At 40.1% G+C, this 20,978-nt stretch overlaps 1 pseudogene; it reads left to right on the forward strand.

The window, feature by feature from the left end:
* Positions 1–378: 378 nt before the first annotated feature.
* LOC139755726 (glutamate receptor 2-like) lies at positions 379–20,148 on the forward strand (annotated as a pseudogene).
* The last annotated feature ends 830 nt before the right edge of the window (positions 20,149–20,978 follow it).

The following is a 20,978-nucleotide window of genomic DNA, read 5'->3' on the forward strand; positions in this document are numbered from 1 at the left end:
CATTCTCTTTCCTATTGGCTCGCGTTGCTCGTGAGAATAATGGATGGGTAGGAAACCTTCTTTCTGTTCTGTCCACTTAGAAATAGAAATAGATAGAAGCTATAATGAGATAGCTTAGGCTTTACTCCTATCTAATTATACATGATGAACTGTGTCACAAACCAAGAACATTATAGTAATGTACTCTTAACACGTGTATCATTATAGTATTTGTATTTATTTAGGCATCTTTTTCCCCCTCTTATGAACGTATTATGGTTGCAGACTGTTAGGAATATTGGCCGTTAGTGTTAAGATAACTAGGGAGATACGGGAGAGTTCTGCCTTTGGGCAGTCTCGTCCTAAGTGCTCATACGCGCTCTCTTGCAATAGATACCATGGATCGAGGTTGACGTCTAGGAAGACGAGACTGTCAAGGTGCTGGGACCTATGGCTAACCTTCTCGACATCTTAGCTGACAAGGTGAACTTCGAGTACGTAACAAAGCATGAAAAAAACCACAAGACGTGTACAGTACTACATGATAGAGTATTCCATAACATGAGACCCTAATGTCATACGTAACATTGTTTTTCTTCTTTTTTAAGTCAATTATGACGTACCTCTTGGAGCTTATAAGATTAGGTTCAGTGGTCTCCACTGTAGCACTGTAACGATTGGTTTCCCGCTTTTGTTTAAAAAAAAAAACTTGTACAAACAAGCTTAAAAACAAATCGTGATGACATGGAGGTTATGGTTTTAAAGATGGGCCGACACTTACGAAGTGACAGTTCTGTATACAAATGCAAAGAGACGAAGGGAGCAAGGAAGATGAGAAAAATGAGGACGATTGCAGTAAGAATAAAAGAATTGGTGAACAAAGACAAAAAAAGAGGAAAGGGTTAACCGACAACACAACCAGACAAAACAAACATAAGGAGAACTATTCTGTACTGATCTTGTCTTTACAGGTACGAGGTGGTTCAGTCGCCAGACAATCTGTGGGGCGCCCCTCAACCCAACGGCACCTGGACTGGCATGCTGGGGATGCTTCAGAGAAAGGTGAGTGTGGCGAGGATCCCGACTGACAGCTCTCATCATATATATCCAGACTGTTGGGCTGTTTGTGGTCGGTTATGAATGACCAGTGAGCATAATTAGATATGTAAGGTAACCCATGAGTTAAATTCTGACAGATAAATCCTCACATCAGGTTCAAATATGTGGTTCAGGGGGGGCAAATTCCTGAACAGACCATACATTCTCTACATGACCACAGTCAAACTAGAAACAGACATTAAAAAGTTCTATCTTGAATTACCATATACACCATGACAGGCTTAGACTGTAATGGTTCTGCTCCCTTAGATCAATTTTAGAACAACTGGCTTTACATCTTTAGATTTAATCCAATGTTAACTCAGTGGACCGCATGTATGAAGATATATACACGACAGTGCTTATTTTCTAAGTAGAATCTGTGAGATGAAATCACAAGCGTTGATTCGAAAAGGAATAGCAGTCTCTTCCTTGGAATATTTCCAGATATCATCGATGCATGAAATTCATAAAATTAGTGCATCGAACACAATCATAAGAATTGGTAACGATTTTAACATTACTGATGCACTGGTTCCGTCATTCCACATTCCTGCTACACAGGAGGTGGAAATAGTTCTCGGTCCTTCCTCGATGTCGCACCAGAGGGAGACAATATGCGACTTCTCTGATCCCATCGTCACCGATGACTTGGCCATCCTCATGATCAGACCGACCCTACAGAACGACATCAGTGGAATTCTAAAACACTTCGCTATGGAGGTAAGTTGGCTGGATCTGGAGGTCTACAGTATAGGACTGGCAATGATATAAGTACTTAATGTAATCAACATATTCGATAGGGAAGGGATGGTACACTCATCAAAAATGACACTACCTAGTCATTCAGAGGATTATACTTGAATAATGATAAAAACTGGATATGTATTTTCATCATTACGGCGGGCTCACCACAAACGTCAAATGGATGATATTCAAACACAATAAGAATTTTGACCAATTGCTCACAGTTACCTCAAAATCATTGATCAATACTTGTGTTTTGTAGGTTTGGCTACTGACGCTGGTGAGTCTTGTGAGTGTGATTTTGGCCATGACCTTCCTTGGATGGATGGAGAACGAGATTTACAGCCTCACCATACAGGACATTCACTCCAAGGCTACCATGTAGGCAATTCAAACCCTCTCACAAGAGAGTAAGTATGAAGTAGATATTGGCAGACCAGGGTTGTTAGTCAAGAGTGCAGTACGAGGTAATACATTCAACTCTCTACCTATGAACAAGTGTACATTATGATACCCATACAGCTGGAAATATAGTTATGCGAAGACAGTTTCAGTAATCTTTAACAAATGAATTTTGAAAATAAAGCCTCCTTTTGACTTTCTAGCTGCAGAATTCATTAAGGATGTGAGTAACATCAGATGTAAGGCAAAACAATTTTCCCAGTAGCTGTGAATGGCTGCTGAGGGGTAATAACAGATGGGGAAGGACACATTATCATAATCCCGTGATTCTTCGTGTCCACAGGAATCTTCTCCTCTTACATGGAAGTTCCCATACCTATATTAATCCTTTCTCCATCCCTGCCACAGGCTGTGAGTGGCTGCCCAGAAAGGACGGAGGCCGCTTCCTAGTGGTCACGTGGCTCCTGGCGTCCTTTGTGTTCATGTCCTCCTACAGTGGTATCCTCACAGCCATGCTCACGGTACCTCGGGTCACCATCCCCATAGACTCCATGGAAGACCTGGTGGCCCAGTCGGACCTTCCCTGGTGGTTTGAGGTTGCTTCTATGATGTATCAGTACCTCAAGGTAAGGCGTAAACGCTTTATGAATTTTCTTATCAACATAAAACAAACTGTAGCTCACAGTATATATTTTCCTAGTTCTTACCTTACAAAATAATGAAATTTGTACAAGACTAAGTTACCTTTATATGAAAGTCTTTATACATGAGTAATTCATTCTTGAATAACAGATCTTCTGCAAAGAGTGTTGTTTATGAAGATAAATTATGCTAAAAGGCGTGTTTGAAGTGGTAAGCATATTGTTTGTTCTGCTTTAGCTAAATGAATCTAATATCTTTACAAAACTTGATATAATCTTGTGCAAATTTAGTAACCTATACAAAAAGAAAAGTCTTTGGCGAATCAGCATAATGTATAATCGTTAAAAATGGAAGAAATCTGGGGTATCCCATATTTTTTTGAATGGAAGACACGATCTAGTATCATCTGAAAACAAAGCTCCATTAACTAGGAATAAATTCCAATGAAATTCGAAAATCATTTTCACTCAATCCTTCCATCTTCAATTTGGTCTCCCGCTTCTTGTTCCCTCCACTTCTGACACATACGTCCTCTACGTCAACCTTTCCTCACTCATTCTCTCCATATGTCCAAACCATTTCAAGACACCCCCTTCTGCTCTCTCAACCACTCTTTTTGTTCCCATACATCTCCCTTACCCTTTCACTACTTACTCGGTCAAACCACCTCACGCTACATATTGTCCCCAGACGTTTCCTTTTCTACACATCCACCTTTCTCCGTACAGCCCTATCTATAGCCCATACCTCGCAACCATATGATATTGTTGGAACTACTGTTCCTTCAAACATACACATTTTTACTCTCCAAGATAATGTTCTCTCTTTCCACATGTCCTACTTTGCTTCCAAAATCCTTTCCCTCCCTATGACTCACTTCCACTTCCATGGTTGTATTCGCTGCCAAGTCTACTTCCATATATCTAAAACACTTCACTTTCTCCAGTTTTTCTCTATTCAAACTTACACCCCAACTAACTTGTCCCTTAATCTTGTTTTTACTCGCAATCTTTGGCAAGTTTCTCGTTTCACACATTCTTCCAAACTCAGTCACCAACTTCTGCAGTTTCTCACTCGAATCAACCATCGGTGCTGTATCATCTGCGAGCAACAATTGACTACTTCCCAGGCCCTCTCATCCCCCACAGACTACATACTCATCCCTCTATCCAAATCTTGTATTTACCTCTCTCACCAAATCATACATAAAAAAATTAAACAACATGGTGACATCAAACACTCTTACCACAGACCGACTCTCACTGGGAACCAATCACTCTCCTCTCCTCCAGCTCGTACACACTCATTTTACACTTAATAAAATCTTATTAGTGCTTCCAGCAGCTTATGTTTCACACCATATATTCTTAAGACCTTCCACAAAGCATCTCTATCAATCTTATCATATGCATCCTCCTGATCCACAAATGACACATGCAAATCCACCAATCTTTCTAAGTATTTCTCACACACATTTTTCAAAGAAAACATCTGATCCAGACATCCTCTAACATTTCTGAAACCACAATGCCTCTCTCCAGTCTGATGTTCTGTACATGACTCCTATACAGCTTAAAAATTCACTAAATAATCTTATGATTCAGTAGTTTGAACGAACACTTTTATCCCCTTTCTTTTTACACAGTGACAATATATATGCATAAGCTAATCCTCAGGATTTTTACCTTGATCCATATATACACTGAATATCCTCACCAACTAGTCAGTAATACAGTCACCCGCTTTCTTGATAAATTCAACTACAATACCATCCATTCTCGGTGCCTTGCCGGATTTCACCTCCCGCAAGGCTTTCACCATCTCTTCTCTCTTCGCAAAACCACTCTCCATGACTCTCTCACTTCTCATACTACCCCGACCAAAACACCCTACATCTGCCATTCTGTCATCAAATACATCGAACAATCATTCTAAATGTTCATTCTATCTCCACTTCATCTCCTGCTATCACTTCCCCTTTTGCCCCTTTACCAATGTTCCCATTGATGATACTCCCTCACCCCAGCTCTCATTTGCCCTCTTTTTCAACCCCTGCACCTTCCCCTTGACCTGGTGTCGCTTCTCTTATACATTTTCCAGTCATTTACACTCCTTCCTTGTAAGTACCGTTCAAAACCTCTATTTTCTCTTTCACTACCAACTTTACTTCTTCATCCTACCATTCACTAACATTTCTAATCTGCCCATCTCCCACCTTTCGCGTGCCACATGCATCTCTTGCACATGCCATCACTGCATCCCTGGGACCGTTACTATTCTTACTCTGTATGATTGACTAGCAAGAAAGTGTTGACTCCTACCTCAATACATCTGTAGATAATGCAAAGGTAAAGAGAAAAATGACAAATGAGCAAGATTCCTTGAAATTTCAAATGGACCTAAACAGACTCCAAAGTTCGTCTTAGACGTAGCTAAGAAAAGTCAACCCGAGCAAACGTAATGAGAATGGGACAAAGTGAATGAAAACCTCAGAACGATTATCAGCTGGCGAGATATAAGCTTTAGGATTGCGTGTGTGATAGGTGTTTGACAGTGAAATCATCCCTGTCACCAGAGTCCTACATCAGATGATTTGTAAGAGAGACAGACTGTTTCCGGGAAATGATTCAGTAGCTTTCAAATGTATGGATTAGGATATGATTAGTAAGCTGTTCATATTCTGCATAATGCTAGGACTACAAATTTCCGCACCATGGATGAGAGATGAGCGAGTAGTGACATGATCACAAAAATTAAGTTTTTACCCGGATTGATGATATATATAGTAAACAGTTCCCCGAACGGTATAGAAATAGAAATACCAGAGGATATATCATAATATTAAGCAAGGAACTTGTCACAAAAGATGTAAAAAATACTTTTATAGTATAAGAGAGATGGAGAAATGGACTGAAAAAAAAGAAAAGTGTTCTAGTGAATATGGAGAGCAAACAGAAATTCAAAGGGCTGAATGACAGTAAAGAGTGTTTAAGTAATATTGCCCTACGAGTGTAAAACCCCCTCCCAGTGCAGGACAATTAGGTAATTCCACAGTAACACATACATATACATATACATACATACATACATACAAACACTCTGGTGTAGAGTCTAACGTTACTGACCAAGTGTCATTACCGACTCGCTCTGGGTCGAGGTATTCGTCCCACTGCTAATCCCGGATATTCATCCTCCAATCGCCGTTAGTTGATAAATGAGTACCTGCCTAAGAATAGTGTGTGTGTTTGCTTGTGTGTGTGTGTGTGTGTGTGTGTGTGTGTGTGTGCGTGTGTGTGTGTGTGTGTGTGTGTGTGTGTGTGTGTGTGTGTGTGTGTGATGTGTGTACACGTAAGAGGAAAAATGTACGTAAACATAAGTACAAGAGACAGGGCAACATTAGTGTAAAACTTTCTCCCAATAGTACCCAAATCGTCTTCACATTTAGTAATCACACATACATGGTTATGGCCAGAGACTATAAACTTTGCCACCACGAAGGTGACAATAGTGAGGGGTGACACTTCACAACCATCAAGTTCTTTGACATGTTAGTTGATGTCAACAATGAACAGTTCCCCAAGCATGCAAATAAAGATTAACCATGAGGCTATACAACAAAATCAAGCAAAGAAAATACGTTAGAAAATATGCAAAGAATCATCTTTTAAACTATCAGAGGACCTGATGAATGAAATATAGAAAGTGATTTTATTATCTATGCTGACAGGATACAAAGATTTGAAAAGTTTCTTGAGAGTAAGATGAAGACTCACGAGTGTGTAGAACCACCTCCACCAGTAGACACATAATTGTTAATTATGCACAAGTTAACAAACCAGAGGCCAACTTACATCAGTTCCTTACACTTCATGTTATAACAGACCTTCATATGTGGCTATCAAGTTAGAATAATCACTGAGTATTAATTACTCTCTAAGTTGTCTGTCTCATTTACCTCATTTTTCTCCCATGAGGCCACTGACGAAGTGAGGCAAAAGGTGTTTAAGAACTCCGCCGGCACAGCAAGGGACTGCTGGGAGGAGAGAGAACGTATCGCCATCAGGGAGTTTGCTGTCATCTGTGACAGAATGAACATGAAAATGGCTATGTCTTGGGATTTCAGGTACATCGTAGCCACATCATTTCTCGCTAGAATATATACGATGCTGGGTGAACCTTCCACTAAAGAGATATTTGCCAAATTCCCAACGTTAGAGTTCAGTGTAAATCTTGAAATACAGCTAATAGAACCAATTTCTTCTTCGAATCATTAGTATAGGACTTGAAATACATTTTGCTAAGGAAACCATTGAAAGGCAAATTTCTATTTTGTTGACCTTGTTGCCTCAGATCTTCACATAATACATTGTCAGGAACTACTGTACCCAAAACCTTTATTTAATAGCATCAACAGCAAATGTCACTGTGAGGGAGCACTGGGCAAAGCAAAGTTCGACATCTCGTCTCTTGTAAAAGAATATCAATTATTAATTAACAGTCCTTCGACCAGAATATATATATATATATATATATATATATATATATATATATATATATATATATATATATATATATATATATATATATATATATATATATATATATATATATATATATATATATATATATATTTATTTATTTATTTATTTTGCTCTGTCGCTGTCTCCCGCTTTTCCGAGGTAGCGCAAGGAAACAGACGAAAGAAATGGCCAAACCCACCCCCATACACATGTATATACATACACGTCCACACACGCAATTATACATACCCATACGTCTCAATGTACACATATATATACACACACAGACACATACATATATACACATGCACACAATTCACACTGCCTTTATTCATTCCCATTGCCACCTCGCCACACATGGAATAACATCCCCCTCCCCCTCATATGTGCGAGGTAGCGATAGGAAAAGACAACAAAGGCCCCAATCGTTCACACTCAGTCTCTAGCTGTCATGTAATAATGCTCGACCCCACAGCTCCCTTTCCACATCCAGGCCCCACACAACTTTCCATGGTTTACCCCAGACGCTTCACATGCCCTGATTCAATCCATTGACAGCACGTCTACCCCGGTATACGCATCGATCGAATTCACTCTATTCCTTGCCCGCCTTTCACCCTCCTGCATGTTCAGGCCCCGATCGCTCAAAATCTTTTTCACTCCATCTTTCCACCTCCAGTTTGGTCTGCCACTTCTCCTCGTTCCCTCCACCTCCGACACATATATTTTCTTGGTCAATCTTTCCTCACTCATTCTCTCCATGTGATCAAACCATTTCAAAACACCCTCTTCTGCTCTCTCAACCACGCTCTTTTTATTTCCACACATCTCTCTTACCCTTACATTACTTACTCGATCAAACCACCTCACACCACATAATGTCCTGAAACATCTCATTTCCAGGACATCCACCCTCCTGCGCACAACTCTATCCATAGCCCACGCCTCGTAACCATACAACATTGTTGGAACCACTATTCCTTCAAACATACCCATTTTCGCTTTCGGAGATAATGTTCTCGACTTCCACACATTCTTCAAGGCTCCCAGGATTTTCGCCTATTCCCCCACCCTATGATTCACTGCCGCTTCCATGGTTCCATCCGCGGCCAGATTCACTCCCAGATATCTAAAACACTTTACCTCCAGTTTTTCTACATTCAAACTTACCTCACAATTGACTTGACCCTCAACCGTACTGTACCTAATAAACTTGCTCTTATTCACATTTACTATTGACTTTCTACTTTCATATACTTTACCAAACTCAGTAACCAGCTTCTGCAGTTTCTCACATGAATCAGCCACCCGAGCTGTATCATCAGCGAACAACAACTGACTCACTTCCCAAGCTCTTTCATCCACAGCAGACTGCGTACATGCCCCTCTTTCCAATACTTTTGCATTCACCTCCCTAACAACCCCATACATAAACAAGATAAACAACCATGTAGAATTCACACACCCCTGCCGCAAACCTACATTCACTGAGAACCAATCACTTTCCTCTCTTCATACTCGTACACATGCCTTACATCCTCGACAAAAACTTTTCACTGCTTCTACCAACTTGCCTCACACGACATATATTCTTAGTACCTTCCACAGAGCATCTCTAACAACTCTATCATATGCCTTCTCCAGATCCATAAATGCTACATACAAATTCATTTGTTTTTCTAAGTATTTCTCACATACATTCATCAAAGCAAACACCTGATCAACACATCCTCTACAACTTCTGAAACCACACTGCTCTTCCCCAATCTAATGCTCTGTACATACCTTCACCCTCTCAATCAATACCTTCCCATATAATTTACCAGGAATACTCAACAAACTTATACCTCTGTAATTTGAGCACTCACTCTTAACACCTTTGCCTTTGTACAATGGCGCTATGCAAGCATCCCGCCAATACTCAGGCACCTCACCATGAATGATACATACATTAAATAACCTTACCAACCAGTCAACAATAAAATACATATATATATATATACAAATATATATATATATATATATATATATATATATATATATATATATATATATATATATATATATATATATATATATATATATATATATATATATATATATATATATATGTATATATATATATATATATATATATATATATATATATATATATATATATATATATATATATATATATATATATGTATATATATATATATATATATATATATATATACATTTTTTTTTTCTATTATACTTTGTCGCTGTCTCCCGCGTTTGCGAGGTAGCGCAAGGAAACAGACGAAAGAAATGGCCCCGCCCCCCCCCCCCCCATACACATGTATATACATACGTCCACACACGCAAATATACATACCTACACAGCTTTCCATGGCTTACCCCAGACGCTTCACATGCCTTGATTTAATCCACTGACAGCAGGTCAATCCCGGTATACCACATCGCTCCAATTCACTCTATTCCTTGCCCTGCTTTCACCCTCCTGCATGTTCAGGCCCCGATCACACAAAATCTTTTTCACTCCATCTTTCCACCTCCAATTTGGTCTCCCTCTTCTCCTTGTTCCCTCCACCTCCGACACATATATCCTCTTGGTCAATCTTTCCTCACTCATCCTCTCCATGTACCCAAACCACTTCAAAACACCCTCTTCTGCTCTCTCAACCACGCTCTTTTTATTTCCACACATCTCTCTTACCCTTACGTTACTCACTCGATCAAACCACCTCACACCACACATTGTCCTCAAACATCTCATTTCTAGCACATCCATCCTCCTGCGCACAACTCTATATATAGCCCACGCCTCGCAACCATACAACATTGTTGGAACCACTATTCCTTCAAACATACCCATTTTTGCTTTCCGAGATAATGTTCTCGACTTCCACACATTCTTCAAGGCCCCCAGAATTTTCGCCCCCTCCCCCACCCTATGATCCACTTCCTCTTCCATGGTTCCATCCGCTGCCAGATCCACTCCCAGATATCTAAAACACTTCACTTCCTCCAGTTTTTCTCCATTCAAACTCACCTCCCAATTGACTTGACCCTCAACCCTACTGTACCTAATAACCTTGCTCTTATTCAAATTTACTCTTAACTTTCTTCTTCCACACACTTTACCAAACTCAGTCACCAGCTTCTGCAGTTTCTCACATGAATCAGCCACCAGCGCTGTATCATCAGCGAACAACAACTGACTCACTTCCCAAGCTCTCTCATCCCCAACAGACTTCATACTTGCCCCTCTTTCCAAAACTCTTGCATTTACCTCCCTAACAACCCCATCCATAAACAAATTAAACAACCATGGAGACATCACACACCCCTGCCGCAAACCTACATTCACTGAGAACCAATCACTTTCCTCTCTTCCTACACGTACACATGCCTTACATCATCGATAAAAACTTTTCACTGCTTCTAACAACTTTCCTCCCACACCATATATTCTTAATACCTTCCACAGAGCATCTCTATCAACTTTATCATATGCCTTCTCCAGATCCATAAATGCTACATACAAATCCATTTGTTTTTCTAAGTATTTCTCACATACATTCTTCAAAGCAAACACCTGATCCACACATCCTCTACCACTTCTGAAACCACACTGCTCTTACCCAATCTGATGCTCTGTACATGCCTTCACCCTCTCAATCAATACCCTCCCATATAATTTACCAGGAATACTCAACAAACTTATACCTCTGTAATTTGAGCACTCACTCTTATCCCATTTGCCTTTGTACAATGGCACTATGCACGAATTCCGCAAATCCTCAGGCACCTCACAATGAGTCATACATACATTAAATAACCTTACCAACCAGTCAACAATACAGTCACCCCCTTTTTTAATAAATTCCACTGCAATACCATCCAAACCTGCTGCCTTGCCGGCTTTCATCTTCCGCAAAGCTTTCACTACCTCTTCTCTGTTTACCAAATCATTTTCCCTAACCCTCTCACTTTGCACACCACCTCGACCAAAACACCCTATATCTGCCACTCTATCATCAAACATATTCAACAAACCTTCAAAATACTCACTCCATCTCCTTCTCACATCACCACTATTTGTTATCACCTCCCCATTTGCGCCCTTCACTGAATTTCCCATTTGCTCCCTTGTCTTACGCACTTATATATATATATATATATATATATATATATATATATATATATATATATATATTTATTAAATTTATTAAAAAAGGGGGTGACTGTATTGTTGACTGGTTGGTAAGGTTATTTAATGTATGTATGACTCATGGTGAGGTGCCTGAGGATTGGCGGAATGCGTGCATAGTGCCATTGTACAAAGGCAAAGGGGATAAGAGTGAGTGCTCAAATTACAGAGGTATAAGTTTGTTGAGTATTCCTGGTAAATTATATGGGAGGGTATTGATTGAGAGGGTGAAGGCATGTACAGAGCATCAGATTGGGGAAGAGCAGTGCGGTTTCAGAAGTGGTAGAGGATGTGTGGATCAGGTGTTTGCTTTGAAGAATGTATGTGAGAAATACTTAGAAAAGCAAATGGATTTGTATGTAGCATTTATGGATCTGGAGAAGGCATATGATAGAGTTGATAGAGATGCTCTGTGGAAGGTATTAAGAATATATGGTGTGGGAGGCAAGTTGTTAGAAGCAGTGAAAAGTTTTTATCGAGGATGTAAGGCATGTGTACGTGTAGGAAGAGAGGAAAGTGATTGGTTCTCAGTGAAAGTAGGTTTGCGGCAGGGGTGTGTGATGTCTCCATGGTTGTTTAATTTGTTTATGGATGGGGTTGTTAGGGAGGTAAATGCAAGAGTCCTGGAAAGAGGGGCAAGTATGAAGTCTGTTGGGGATGAGAGAGCTTGGGAAGTGAGTCAGTTGTTGTTCGCTGATGATACAGCGCTGGTGGCTGATTCATGTGAGAAACTGCAGAAGCTGGTGACTGAGTTTGGTAAAGTGTGTGGAAGAAGAAAGTTAAGAGTAAATGTGAATGAGAGCAAGGTTATTAGGTACAGTAGGGTTGAGGGTCAAGTCAATTGGGAGGTGAGTTTGAATGGAGAAAAACTGGAGGAAGTGAAGTGTTTTAGATATCTGGGAGTGGATCTGTCAGCGGATGGAACCATGGAAGCGGAAGTGGATCATAGGGTGGGGGAGGGGGCGAAAATTTTGGGAGCCTTGAAAAATGTGTGGAAGTCGAGAACAGTATCTCGGAAAGCAAAAATGGGTATGTTTGAAGGAATAGTGGTTCCAACAATGTTGTATGGTTGCGAGGCGTGGGCTATGGATAGAGTTGTGCGCAGGAGGATGGATGTGCTGGAAATGAGATGTTTGAGGACAATGTGTGGTGTGAGGTGGTTTGATCGAGTAAGTAACGTAAGGGTAAGAGAGATGTGTGGAAATAAAAAGAGCGTGGTTGAGAGAGCAGAAGAGGGTGTTTTGAAATGGTTTGGTCACATGGAGAGAATGAGTGAGGAAAGATTGACCAAGAGGATATATGTGTCGGAGGTGGAGGGAACGAGGAGAAGAGGGAGACCAAATTGGAGGTGGAAAGATGGAGTGAAAAAGATTTTGTGTGATCGGGGCCTGAACATGCAGGAGGGTGTAAGGAGGGCAAGGAATAGAGTGAATTGGAGCGATGTGGTATACAGGGGTTGACGTGCTGTCAGTGGAGTGAATCAAGGCATGTGAAGCGTCTGGGGTAAACCATGGAAAGCTGTGTAGGTATGTATATTTGCGTGTGTGGACGTGTGTATGTACATGTGTATGGGGGGGGGGTTGGGCCATTTCTTTCGTCTGTTTCCTTGCGCTACCTCGCAAACGCGGGAGACAGCGACAAAGTATAAAAAAAAAAAAAAAAAAAAAAAAAAAAAAATATATATATATATATATATATATATATATATATATATATATATATATATATATATATATATATATATATATATATATATATATATATAAAGGAAGGGATGTGGAATATAAAAATCTTGTTAATATATTATATATTTTTTTTTAATTTTTCACAATAAAAAGAATAGTAGAAAGATTGACCAGGGATATTTGTGTCGAGGTGGAGGGAACGAGGAGAAGTGGAGACCAAATTGGGTGGAAAGATGGAGTGAAAAAGATTAGATGATCGGCCTGACATGCGGAGGGTGAAAGGCGGCAGGAAAGAGTGAATTGGATCAATGTGGTAACCGTGTCGACATGCTGTCAATGATTGAATCAGGGCTGTGAAGCGTCTGGCTAAACCAGTAAAGTTCTGTGGCTGGATGTGGAAAGGGAGCTGTGTTCGGCGTTATCGCAAGACAGCTAAAGACTGGTGTAACGAATGTGGCTTTTGTTGTCTTTTCCTAGCGCTACCTCGCACTATGAGGGGAGGGATGTTATTTCATGTGTGGCGAGTTGGCGATGGGAATGAATAAGGCAGACAGTGTGAGTTGTGTCATGTGAATATTATATATATATATATGTATATATATATATATATATATATTATCCCTGGGGATAGGGGAGAAAGAATACTTCCCACGTATTCCCTGCGTGTCGTAGAAGGCGACTAAAAGGGAAGGGAGCGGGGATCTGGAAATCCTCCCCTCTCGTTTTTTTTTTTTTTTTTTTTTTTTTTCCAAAAGAAGGAACAGAGAAGGGGGCCAGGTGACGATATTCCCTCAAAGGCCCAGTCCTCTGTTCTAAGCGCTACCTCGCTAATGCGGGAAATGGCGAATAGTATGAAAAAAAAGAAATATATATATATATACATATATGTATATATATATATATATATATATATATATATATATATATATATATATATATATATATATATATATATATATATATATATATATATATATATATATATATATATATATATATATATATACATATATGTATATATATATATATATATATATATATATATATATATATATATATATATATATATATATATATATATATATATATATATATATATATATACATATATATAGCATAGCAAAAATGGCTATGTTTGACGGAATAGTGGTTCCAACAAAGTTGTATGATTGCGAGGCGTGGGCTATGGATAGAGTTGTGCGCAGGAGATTGGATGTGTTGGAAATGAGATGTTTGAGGACAATATGTGGTGAGAGGTGATTTGATCGAGAAAGTGATATAAGGGTAAGAGAGATGTGTGGAAATAAAAAGAGCGTGGTTGAGAGAGCAGAAGAGGGTGTTTTGAAATCGTTTGGGCACATGGAGAGAATGAGTGAGGAAAGATTGACCAAGAGGATATTTGTGTCGGAGGTGGAGGGAACGAGGAGAAGTGCGAGACCAAATTGGAGGTGGAAAGATGGAGTGAAAAAGATTTAGAGTGATCGGGGCCTGAACATGCAGGAGGGTGAAAGGCGGGCAAGGAATAGAGTGAATTGGATCAATGTGGTATACCGGTGTCGACATGCTGTCAATGGATTGAATCAGGGCATGTGAAGCGTCTGGGCTAAACCATGTAAAGTTCTGTGGGGCCTGGATGTGGAAAGGGAGCTGTGGTTTCGGGCGTTATCGCAAGACAGCTAAAGACTGTGTGTGAACGAATGTGGCTTTTGTTGTCTTTTCCTAGCGCTACCTCGCACATATGAGGGGGGAGGGGGATGTTATTTCATGTGTGGCGAGTTGGCGATGGGAATGAATAAAGGCAGACAGTGTGAGTTGTGTGCATGTGTATATATGTATGTGTTTGTGTGTGCATATATATGTGTACATTGAGATGTATGGATACGTATATTTGCGTGTGTGGACGTGTATGTATATACTTGTGTATGGTGGTGGGTTGGGCCATTTCTTTCGTTTGTTTCCTTGCGCTACCTCGCAAACGCGGGAGACAGCGACACAGCAAAAAAAAAAGAAAAAAAAAAAAAAAATATATATATATATATATATATATATATATATATATATATATATATATATATATATATATAAATCCCTTGGGATAGGGGAGAAAGAATACTTCCCAAGTATTCCCTGCGTGTCGTAGAAGGCGACTAAAAGGGAAGGGAGCGGGAGGCTGGAAATCCTCCCCTCTCTTTTTTTCTTTTTTTTTTTTTCCAAAGGAAGAGACAGAGAAGGGGGCCAGGTGAGGATGTTCCCTCAGGGGCCCAGTCCTCATCCTCTGTTCTTAACGCTACCTCGCTGATGCGGGAGGTGGCGATTAGTATGAAAAGAAAAAAAAAAAAAAAAAAATATATATATATATATATATATATATATATATATATATATATATATATATATATATATATATATATATATATATATATATATATATATATATATATATATATATATATATATATATATATATATATATATAAATATATATATATATATAATATTTTTTTTTTTTCATACGATTCGCCATTTCCCACACCTGCGAGGTAGCGTTAAGAACAGAGGAGAGGGCCCCAGAGGGAAAATCCTCACCTGGCCCCCTTCTCTGCTCCTTCCTTTGGAAAATTAAAAGAAAAAAAAAAAAACGAGAGGGAAGGATTTCCAGCCACCCGCTCCCTCCACTTTTAGTCGCCTTCTACGACACGCAGGGAATACGTGGGAAGTATTCTTTCTCCCCTATCCCCAGGGATTTATATATATATATATATATATATATATATATATATATATATATATATATATATATATATATATATATATATATATATATGGATTTGTATGTAGCATTTATGGATCTGGAGAAGGCATATGATAGAGTTGATAGAGATGCTCTGTGGAAGGTATTAAGAATATATGGTGTGGGAGGAAAGTTGTTAGAACCAGTGAAAAGTTTTTATCGAGGATGTAAGGCATGTGTACGTGTAGGAAGAGAGGAAAGTGATTGGTTCTCAGTGAATGTAGGTTTGCGGCAGGGGTGTGTGATGTTTCCATGGTTGTTTAATTTGTTTATGGATGGGGTTGTTAGGGAGGTAAATGCAAGAGTTTTGGAAAGAGGGGCAAGTATGAAGTCTGTTGGGGATGAGAGAGCTTGGGAAGTGAGTCAGTTGTTGTTCGCTGATGATACAGCGCTGGTGGCTGATTCATGTGAGAAACTGCAGAAGCTGGTGACTGAGTTTGGTAAAGTGTGTTGAAGAAGAAAGTTAAGAGTAAATGTGAATAAGAGCAAGGTTATTAGGTACAGTAGGGTTGAGGATCAAGTCAATTGGGAGGTGAGTTTGAATGGAGAAAAACTGGAGGAAGTGAAGTGTTTTAGATATCTGGGAGTGGATCTGGCAGCGGATGGAACCATGGAAGCGGAAGTGGATCATAGGGTGGGGGAGGGGGCGAAAATTCTGGGGGCCTTGAAGAATGTGTGGAAGTCGAGAACATTATCTCGGAAAGCAAAAATGGGTATGTATGAAGGAATAGTGGTTCCAACAATGTTGTATGGTTGCGAGGCGTGGGCTATGGATAGAGTTGTGCGCAGGAGGATGGATGTGCTGGAAATGAGATGTTTGAGGACAATGTGTGGTGTGAGGTGGTTTGATCGAGTGAGTAACGTAAGGGTAAGAGAGATGTGTGGAAATAAAAAGAGCGTGGTTGAGAGAGCAGAAGAGGGTGTTTTGAAGTGGTTTGGGCACATGGAGAGAATGAGTGAGGAAAGATTGACCAAGAGGATATATGTCTCGGAGGTGGAGGGAACACGGAGAAGAGGGAGACCAAATTGGAGGTGGAAAGATGGAGTGAAAAAGATTTTGTGTGATCGGGGCCTGAACATGCAGGAGGGTGAAAGGAGGGGAAGGAATAGAGTGAATTGGAGCGATGTGGTATACCGGGGTTGACGTGCTGTCAGTGGATTGAATCAAGGCATGTGAAGCGTCTGGGGTAAGCCATGGAAAGCTGTTTAGGTATGTATATTTGCGTGTGTGGACTTATGTATATACATGTGTATGGGGGGGGGGGGTTGGGCCATTTCTTTCGTCTGTTTCCTTGCGCTACCTCGCAAACGCGGGAGACAGCGACAAAGTATAATAAAAAAAAATAATATATATATATATATATATATATATATATATATATATATATATATATATATATATATATATATATATTTTTCCTTTTTTTTGCAAGGTAGCGCAAGGAAACAGACGAATTAAATGGCCCAGCCCCCCCCCCATACACATGTATATACATACGTCCACACACGCAAATATACATACCTACACAGCTTTCCATGGTTTACCCCAGACGCTTCACATGCCTTGATTCAATCCACTGACAGCACGTCAACCTCGGTATACCACATCGCTCCAATTCACTCTATTCCTTGCTCTCCTTTCACCCTCCTGCATGTTCAGGCCCCGATCACACAAAATCTTTTTCACTCCATCTTTCCACCTCCAATTTGGTCTCCCTCTTCTCCTTGTTCCCTCCACTTCCGACACATATATCCTCTTGGTCAATCTTTCCTCACTCATTCTCTCCATGTGCCCAAACCACTTCAAAACACCCTCTTCTGCTCTCTCAACCACGCTCTTTTTATTTCCACACATCTCTTTTACCCTTACGTTACTTACTCGATCAAACCACCTCACGCCACACATTGTCCTCAAACATCTCATTTCTAGCTCATCCATCCTCCTGCGCAGAACTCTATCCATAGCCCACGCCTCGCAACCATACAACATTGTTGGAAATACTATTCCTTCAAACATTCCCATTTTTGCTTTCCGATATAATGTTCTCGACTTCCACACATTCTTCAAGGCCCCCAGAATTTTCGCCCCCTCCCCCACCCTATGATCCACTTCCGCTTCCATGGTTCCTTCCGCTGCCAGATCCACTCCCAGATATCTAAAACACTTCACTTCCTCCAGTTTTTCTCCATTGAAACTCACCTCCCAATTGACTTGACCCTCAACCCTACTGTACCTAATAACCTTGCTCTTATTCACATTTACTCTTAACTTTCTTTTTTCCACACACTTTGCCAAACTCAGTCACCAGCTTCTGCAGTTTCTCACATGAATCAGCCACCAGCGCTGTATCATCAGCGAACAACAACTGACTCACTTCCCAAGCTCTCTCATCCCCAACTGACTTCATACTTGCCCCTCTTTCCAAAACTCTTGCATTTACCTCCCTAACAACCCCATCCATAAACAAATTAAACAACCATGGAGACATCACACACCTCTGCCGCAAACCTACATTCACTGAGAACCAATCACTTTCCTCTCTTCCTACACGTACACATGCCTTACATCCTCGATAAAAACTTTTCACTGCTTCTAACAACTTTCCTCCCACACCATATATTCTTAATACCTTCCACAGAGCATCTCTATCAACTCTATCATATGCCTTCTCCAGATCCATAAATGCTACATACAAATCCATTTGCTTTTCTAAGTATTTCTCACATACATTCTTCAAAGCAAACACCTGATATACACATCCTCTACCACTTCTGAAACCACACTGCTCTTCCCCAATCTGATGCTCTGTACATGCCTTCACCCTCTCAATCAATACCCTCCCATATAATTTACCAGGAATACTCAACAAACTTATACCTCTGTAATTTGAGCACTCACTCTTATCCCCTTTGCCTTTGTACAATGGCACTATGCACGCATTCCGCCAATCCTCAGGCACCTCACCATGAGTCATACATACATTACATAACCTTACCAACCAGTCAACAATACAGTTACCCCCTTTTTTAATAAATTCCACTGCAATACCATCCAAACCTGCTGCCTTGCCGGCTTTCATATTCCGCAAAGCTTTCACTACCTCTTCTCTTTTTACCAAATCATTTTCCCTAACCCTCTCACTTTGCACACCACCTCGACCAAAACACCCTATATCTGCCACTCTATCATCAAACACATTCAACAAACCTTCAAAATACTCACTCCATCTCCTTCTCACATCACCACTACTTGTTATCACCTCCCCATTTGCGCCCTTCACTGAAGTTCCCATTTGATCCCTTGTCTCACGCACTTTATTTACCTCCTTCCAGAACATCTTTTTATTCTCCCTAAAATTTAATGATACTCTCTCACCCCTACTCTCATTTGCCCTTTTTTTCACCTCTTGTATTAAGAAACAATATTTTACACCACAACTGGCAGTTGTTATCTGTATATTAGCCGGGAAAATGTCTACAGCAATGCCATGTTAGCCTTGGCCTTCACTACCAAGTCGACCTACCTCGCCAGATCGAATCATGTATGAGATTCTAATTTACATGACCAATTTTTGAGCTTCATTCGAGATATGATGCAAGATACCTCTGTGACATTACTCTTTGATCTAACAATATTCAGCTCTGACTAAAAAGAAATTGTAAAAGAAATGGTTGCAACACACGTAAAGACTGAAGGTTAGGTAGATTTCTATTGAAGGAGGTCTAGAAGAGCCAAACTTCTTTAATATCATGACTGATTCATGATGTTTTATGTACCTGATTCACTCTATACAACAGAGAAAACGTTCAATGATTAAGAATATATTGACACTGAATATGTTTATCTCTGTTGTGAGTACTTCCTGGGACATCTAAGGAACACTTCTAATGCAACAGAACACTGTGGTCTGCTTGCAGCATCAACATCGCTAAAGAATCCGGTATCTTTAGCAAGTGGATCGACGATGAGATCACCAACACCAGCCAGTGTCTCTAACCTCTACACAGAGGGAGGGCATATCACCTCTGTACATTGAGGACTCGTCTGGTCCATTCTTGTTGCTTGCAGGAGATATGTATGGTTAAGTCAGATTCCTTGATGTCATTGGGGCTCCAGTCAGCCATATTTCACGACTTAAGCTTGTTCTTCTTGGAAAGGAAGCCTTAAATCAAGACTCTTTTACTTTCACTAGTGCTGACTGGGTCATGTTGGATTATTATGCTATAATTACACTTATTAATCAGTAGTCTTTCCAGATTCATTGATCAGATATGTGACACAAACAAACTGATAACGTAAAAGGAATCACCTCTGAAGGATTTTTATGCCAAGCTTAAAGGTATAGAATTAAGGATTATACATTTGATGTTTGGAGCGGCAGGAGGGATGAAAGTGGTAGGAAGGAAGAAGGTATTATAGTAGTACCATGGTTGATGGAGGTGGTAGCTTAAGTAAGAGTAATAGTTAATAAGATGATGATATTCTTTATTCCATAGAATTGTTCCAGCAGCAACCTACATGTGTGTGTGTCTAGTCTCCCCTTCCAGGAATGGTAGCGGGCTTGCTGATGTTCCTGACTGACCTTGTGTTCTGGTGGGTTTCTGGTGATGACTCGACCCTCTCACTGGACGCTTAGCTTCGTCTATCTTGTGGTTTGTATCTCTCTCTCTCTCTCTCTCTCTCTCTCTCTCTCTCTCTCTCTCTCTCTCTCTCTCTCTCTCTCTCTCTCTCTCTCTCTCTCTCTCTCTCTCTCTCTCTCTCTCTCTCTCTCTCTCTCTAAATCTCTAAATCTCTAAATCTCTAAATCTCTCCCTCTATATATATATCTCAGTTCACTTAAGCGTGCGTCTGTCCTACCTGCATCTCTAGCTATTTCAAATACCACATATGATACAAATAACACGAAAGGAATGCA

Source organism: Panulirus ornatus, chromosome 20, assembly GCF_036320965.1.
Source record: "Panulirus ornatus isolate Po-2019 chromosome 20, ASM3632096v1, whole genome shotgun sequence".
In the NCBI taxonomy this organism is placed as follows: Eukaryota; Metazoa; Arthropoda; class Malacostraca; order Decapoda; family Palinuridae; genus Panulirus; species Panulirus ornatus.